Genomic DNA, 7725 nt, shown 5'->3' on the forward strand with positions numbered 1-7725 from the left:
CGCACAAGACTACCGTTCTTACAGCGCTGTCAGCCGATGTTTTTTTTCCTTTTACTTACTTCCGAAAAGAAAACCTAGTTTCTGCCGTTCAATAGACTTCTGAACAAATTTAAACTTTTTAAAATTATACAAAATGCAAAACGCTTAGCCATGTCTCTAATAAAACCGCTGTAACTTCAGAGGTAATGTTCACATGTTGATTAATGGTTTTCTTTCGTTTTTGATGTACTGCAGAATATTTTTATAAAATCCCAGGCCAGGAAAATCACCTTCATGTTTTTCTGTGTTTTATCTTCAGCTACTTTGACACAAAGGCATCTGCTGTGATGCTTACACCTTTGATAAAGTCTGGAAAGTGTCAGCTTCCTTTTTATAGATACAAAAATATGTTAATATACTGATCAGAATTTTAATATTTCTGACTGAGGTAAAATTTCCCAGATTCAAATTGAATTGAATTGAATCGAATCGAATCAAATCGTGGATCAAATTGATTCAGGACCTTGTGAATCGGAATCAAATCGATTCTAGAAATCAGTGACGATACCCAGCCCTATTATAAAGCCAGGGACACAGCGCCAATCAACGTTTCTGCATTCACCAATGAGCTGAACACGTTCTACGCCCATTTCGAGGTTAGCCAGGCAGCTAATGCTAACTACTGCCTGACAACTGAGGACGGTGACGTCATCAGTGAGGGACCGGTGATCAGCATCGCGAAGCATGACGTCCGAGTGGCACTGAGGAGAGTGAGTGTTAGATTTGTATTGTTTATTGTCATTTATGCTTAGAAATATTTAACCATATATGCTTAGAGGTGTATAATCGATTGTGTAGTGATAGGATGTGTGATCCTTAATAGTCTGCAAAGGCTTGGTGTGCATTCCAGCGTGTTCTGGCATTCACACCTACATCCTGGGAGCATGGGAAGAGGTCGTACCTTGTCTTATTGTTTTATGGTAGGATAAACGTAGCTATGTCAGTTTTAGGCTAAGTGCCTTTTGTTTAGATGGACCGCTAGACTCCTGGCACTAGCTTTGGGGAGTCTTCACAGGGTCACATCTTGACCCCACACACACACACGCACACACACATACTTACACAACGCACAGGCTAGGTACTCTTTGTGTGTATGTAGACGTCATATGTTAATGAGCCTATGTATATTCATGTGAGCTCAATAAAAGGAGTGCTATGGGGAACCTGGCTGAGAGTCTGACGGAGGTCAAGTGGGTGGAACAACACTTGGCTCCAGGCAGGTCTCCCTCATGCATGAGTAACACGAAGAACTTTGCCTACTTGGTGTTCAGTGCTTTTGCTGTGTAGTTAAATTGTCTCGTTCCAGCGGTGGGCCTGTGCTAGAGAGACCCAACAGTGAGCACAAGGAAAGTGGTGGGGCCAGACGGCATCACCGGCCGTCTGCTGCGTTGCTGTACTGACAAACTAGCAGGTGTGTTCACTTCCATCTTCAACGAGTCCTTGGCAAAGTCTGTGGTCCCCACATACTTCTAGACATCCACCATCCTCCCTGTGCCCAAGAACAACAAGCCCTCATGCCTGAACGACTACCGCCAGTTGCACTGACTTCAGTGGTAATGAAGGTGTTTGAGGGGCTACTGAAGAACATCATCTCATCCTCCATCCCAAACACCACAGATCCACTGAGTACATCATCGCCCATGTTCTGCACACCACCAGTTCAGCGTTCAACACAATAGTGCCCAGTAGACTGTTCACAAAGCTGAGGGACTCAACAGCTGTCTGTGTGTATGGGTGTTGGACTTCCTCACTGGCAGAACTCAGGTGGTGAGGGTGGGTAGGTGCGTTTCCGTCAGCATCACCATAAAGCACCACTCTCGCCTCTACTCTACTCCCTCTATACTTCAGACTGTGTGGCTACCCATGGCTACAATACCATTGTGAAGTTTGCTGACGACACAGTGGTGTTGGGTGCCATCTCCAACAACGATGAAGCGGCCTACATGGCTGAAGTGAAGAATCTGGCATCGTGGTGCCAGGATAACCTCCTCCAGCTGAATGTTGGCAAGACCAAGGAACTGGTGTTGGACTTCAGAAGGAGTAAGGACAGAGACTACAAGCCCATTGTCATCAACGGAGCTCCAGTGGAGAGGGTGCCATGCTTCAAGTATCTTGGTGTCCACATCTCCTCCTTTCTATACAAGCGCTGTGGAGAGCATCCTCACACAGGACATTGCATCCTGGTATGGGAACAGCTATGTTAAGGAGCAAAAAGCTCTTCAGAGAGTGATCCGTACAGCAGAACACTTCTGCATGGCTGCTCTCTCCTCCCTACAGGACATTTACACCAGGAGAGCTGGTCCAGAGCAGCCCAGATATTGAAGGACCCGTCTCATCCCAGCAATAAACTGTTCCAACCTTTGCAATCAGGCAGAAGTTTCCACACCATCTGAGCAAAAACGGAGAGGCTCAAGAGGAGCTTCTATCCTCAGGCCATCCGTGTGTTAAATCAGGACATCAATCACTGTGTGTTATAGTTGTAAAACTATGCACATGACAAATAAATAGTCTTGAATCTTGAATCAGATGAATTTGAATTGGTCTGATAACAAAAAAAAGTCATCCTTAGATAGTTAGATAGTTTTTTGTTAATTTATGTTGTAATTTATGTTAGGTCAGTCTGTCTTGTCTCTGCTAGCCAGCTAACTAGGCCTCTTAGTTAGCTAGTTTAGAGTTTTTCTGTTAAATTATGTTGGAGGAACGTTGTTTCGCCTCACTGTGTACTGTTAAACTGTATATGGTTGAAGTGACAATAAAGCCAACTTGACTTGAGATGTCCCAGAAAAACAGCCAACGTAAAATAAAAAAAAACAAAACAAAACAAAAAAAACAGAAAACAGTCCAGATGGCCCAGCCTACTAAGTCTAGAGGCAGAGGCCAATGCAGACAAAACTGTTCAGATGATTAGCCAGAAGGGCAGTTGTTTAAAATTGTTGTCTTTTATGATCAGACTGTAATTATTGTTATTTTTGTGTGATATTTATGATTGTGATTTGTGACTTTTACCCTTGTATACCCTACTCAGACAATTCAAAACCTCAACCTTCATGCAACATTTCTCAAAGTGTCCGCAGTGTCCCACTTCCGCTTTCTACAGTGTCAGTAGAGCTAAGTCGTCTGATGGTTTGCAAAAATCCCACTGAGTCTTTGAGTCAGAGTTTCATTCCTTTGGGACTGCCATCAGCTGCCTCTGAAGTCATACAGGCTAACCAAGCACAACGGGACTCCTCCTTCAGAATGATGGTCCCTTTCGACTCCAACCGTCACTTATATAGACGTCTTTCTGAAAGTGTTGTAACTAAGTTTAAAGATATATTTCCTCCATTGATCCTCCACCTTTGCCATGACTCACCTTCTGTCAACCATTCTCCGCTCAGTATTAACTGTCCTCTCTCTCTGCTTTCAGTTGAATCCATGCCAGAGGCTCTTGCTTCAGCTAAATATTCAGCATCACAAACCCCAAGTTAAATAAAGCTTTGTTTTCTCACAAACTTGTCTGTCCCTTGAGTCTGCTTTTGGGTCCACCCCACGTACTGGCATTTCGGCCCCTTCTGACACTACATCAATTCTACTCCAACAGAGATTGATTATCTTGTTAGTGTTATATCTTCACTGTGTATGGCTCTGAATTCTTTGGCTAAAGCCTGAAATCAGAGGTGCTCTTCTGCCTGGTATAACTCACAAACCACAGATAACCTGTGAGCTGGAGACGAAATTGTGTCTCACTAATTTAAAAGGTCTTTATTTAACCAGTAAAAAAGTCTGTTGCTTTATATATATATATATATATATTTTTTATTTTTTATTTTTTTTTAAAAGCTTGTAACATCTTACTATTAGTGATTGAAGAAGATAGACAATAGGCAAAAATATTCATAACCATCTGAGCTTTCTGAATTAACTTTTGATAATTATCTTCAAATTATCAATATGTCTATTAGACCCCATTCTTACAAGACAGCTCAAAGAAGTCCTACAACCTTAAATATGATCAATAATAATGGATTGGATTTTATATAGCGCTTTTATAGGCACCCAAAGCACTTTACAATGCCACTATTCATTCACTCACTGGTGGAGGAAAGCTACGGTTGTAGCCACAGCTGCCCTGGGGCAGACTGACAGAAGCGAGGCTGCCATATCACGCCATCTGGCCAATACCAGTAGGCGGTAGGGTAAAGTGTCTTGCCCAAGGACACAACGACCAGGACAGAGAGCCCGGGGATCGAACCGGCGACCTTCCGGTTACAGATACGCTTCCCAACCCCCTGAGCCACGGTGAGGTGAATATATGTCAGTTAATGGGTTATAGTCATATTTTTCCTTCAACCCAATTTCTTCCTGCCTGTATGATGAGTTCCATGGGGAATTGAGAAAGACCTTTTCTCACCTCATCTCTGAGGGCAGCACAGCTAAGAAACTGTTAGAGAGTTTTCCTGCGGCATCCCTTATCTGAATGATCAGATAAGGGATCAATTAGCCTCATGGGACTCCTCTTTCAAGGATTTGGGTCAAAAGGATCTGGGGATACGGATAGCAGATCCATGACCTCTTCTAAACCCTGGTTATTGCTATCAGTAAAACTTAGCCTAAACCAGGTTACTCGGTCACTACAGGCCCTTCTAGATTCAGAGGGTGAACAGAACATCATAGACACGGAATTAGCGAACCAACTGCATCTATCACTCATCCCTTTAAACCCACCTGTCCCGGTTACCGCTCTGAACAATCAAGTGTTTGGCGTAATAATGCATCCATAATAACCCATCCAACCGAACGTGTCTGTCTGGTCATGTCAAGCAACTCCTGGGAGACTCACATTTTATTTTACCTTTTGGCTCAAAAAAAGGCGGCACACTCTGTCCCTGTATAAATTTCCGGAGGCTGAATGAAATCACTGTCAAAAATAAGTATCCTCTGCTGTTTATTAATTCACATTTGAGCCCATCCACAGTTCCACAGTATTTACTGCAGCAAATACCTATGGTACTTTCCCACATCCACCCTCGCCACCATACTCAACTGGATCCACACCGCCAGATTCTCCTGCCACCCTGGCGTGAGTAAAACCATTTCATTATTCACGCATCACTTTTGGTGGGAGTCCCTAAAAAAGGATCTGAGGAGCTATGCAGCTGCCTGCCAAACTGTGCCTGTATAAACACCATAATCGACACCCCACCGGATTGCTCTAACACAGACCCTGGTCGCAGATTGCACTGGATTTTGTTAATGGCCTTCCTCAGGCAGAACTGTAATACTCACCATAGTTGACAGGTTTTCCAAATGAGCTCATGTCATTGCTCTGGACAAATTACCCTTTTGAAATAATTTCAGATTGTGGTCCCCAGTTCATTTTGCAAGTCTGGAAGTCCTTGAGCTCGGCACTCAGGACCCGGTCAGTCTCAGTTCTGGTTATCAACCCCAAAACAACAGCCTAACTGAATGACTAAATTAGGAACTGGAATCCGGTGTCCGCTGTATCACCTCTCACAACCCGGAAACCTGGTCATCATATCTCAAATAGGTAGAGCTTGCTCACAATTCTCTCACTGCCTCTGCTACTGGTCCCTCGCCTTTCGAAGCACCCCTAGGATATCAACCACCACTTTTCCCAGAGGCAGATATAGATCTGGCAGTTCCCTAATTTCAGTACCACTTCCAACTATGCCAACACATCTGGGCACAGGCCTTGGAAAGGCTTCTCAGTTCAGTCAAACGCCAGCACCAGTATGCTAACTGCCGCAGGACACCCGCCCCCAGGTATCAGGTGGGGCTGAAGGTATGGCTCGCAGGTCATGGACATTCTCTACTTAATGCCCCAAAACATAAGAAACTTGTCTGCTGTAGGGCCAGTACAGTGTTAGTGCTGGCACCTTGTAAGCCATTGTCTTACAAGGTGCCAGCAGTAGAGATAGATGTGTTCAAGCCTTTCATCTCCAGAGGTTTTCCTTCACTGACTGGAAGTGAGGTGGATATGGGCAGAAATCTGTGACATCAGAAACTGAATTTGAATAAGTTAAATTCAAATTTAAATTGCTCAGATTGAATGTGACTTGTAACTTGAATAAATGCTTTTAAAAACTGAATATGAATTAGCCTAATTTGAAATTCAATTTATTGGTTTGAAAATGATCATCACTAAACCGAAATTGAATGTTATAGTTTGAAAATGAATTCATTTGCTTTGAAAATGTATTTTATCCTTTAAAATTTAGCTCTCGAATAATTTCAGATTCACTTAACACATGTTAAATACAATATTACATTTGGATCACTTTTTATTATTGCTGTAATAAACCTTTTGCACTTTTTCCTCGAGTCTGCACTTCAGTCCGTTCAGTCCACCATGACACTGTTCATATTACTAGTTCATTTCAGCCTCACTTTAACAGCGTAGGATCCAAGGTAACAGGATCCTCATGCTACTTGGTGTTACCTTGAGGCTCAATCATGTCTCTCTACCTCACTTTCACCATTATTATTTTCATCCCTTCCTGTTTCCCTGTGACAATATACAGATAACCCTGTTGCAATTCCCTGTCTAAAAATATGGTATCAAATCCGGCCACACCTTAATTCTGTCTCTGCCTTTGCTCTGGCCCCAATGTGTAACAATCATCTCTCCCCCATCTCCTTTGGAATCTTCCCTCCATATATGTGCAAGAAATGGTATAAAATGTTTTTTAAATCATTTTTTCAAAGACAACACTTTTAGTGATATGTCTTATTTGTACGATTTGCCCTCATTCCATTTATTCCGCTATTCTCAAATAAGATACTGTGCAGCCTCTATTTTCCCAGTTTCCAAATCAGCCCCCCAAGCATTCATGGAAGGACTTATTTTAATTGAAACCTCACAGTAAGACTCTCATATTAAGAATATATACTTTCATTATTGCATTGGGCAATTACTCAACCAAAAATATCACTTCCAGTTGGGAATAGGAACTGTGTCCTAAGTTTGGGGAAGATTACTGGGACACTGCCGCTCCGCTTTTTAACTCCAGCCGATAGGACCATTTCTCACACCCATAAACATAAACTTCTCTTTACTCTTTTTTATACTGCTGACACTTTATTCACTCTTAGTCACTTATAGTTATTTATTCACTTATTTTGTCTCTCTAATTTTAAAACTGTGTATATACTGTATATTCTAAGTATTTTTTTTATCTCATTTTTATTGTCTGTTTATGCCCTGTCCTTATCTTTAAGGTCATGATGCTCTGTTGTCTCTTAATTGCCCCTTGGGGATAAATAAAGTCTCTCTGATCTGATCCAAAAGTAGTTGACAGAATCCATACCTCATCCTCATGTGCAAGACTTACCCTTACCAGTTTAAGACAGTATACAGATTGCACTTGTCAAAATCAAGACTATATAAAATTTATGTTGTAATCATCAATCTCACATTTATTACATTTTATTTTTGCATAAGATTTTCCCTGTGTTATGCTTGCTGACAGATGCTATTTGTAGTATTAATAATTAAAAGCACTGCCATAGGCAATGAATAAGGGAAAAGAGATAGCAGTTAGAGTTGGTGCGATTTGCTTCTCCCGGGCAGACCTGCCAGTTGCTGCCAATATATGACACTGTTAATTAAACATTGGTAAAATTTATTAGCGTGCAATGGTCTTTTTACGTTGTTAACACCAGTTAACACAACTTCCCGGAAGCAGC

This window comes from Copadichromis virginalis, linkage group LG10 (genome assembly GCF_057382275.1).
Source record: "Copadichromis virginalis isolate Kocher_CV1m ecotype Utaka linkage group LG10, C_Virginalis_male_GT1.1, whole genome shotgun sequence".
Lineage (NCBI taxonomy): Eukaryota > Metazoa > Chordata > Actinopteri > Cichliformes > Cichlidae > Copadichromis > Copadichromis virginalis.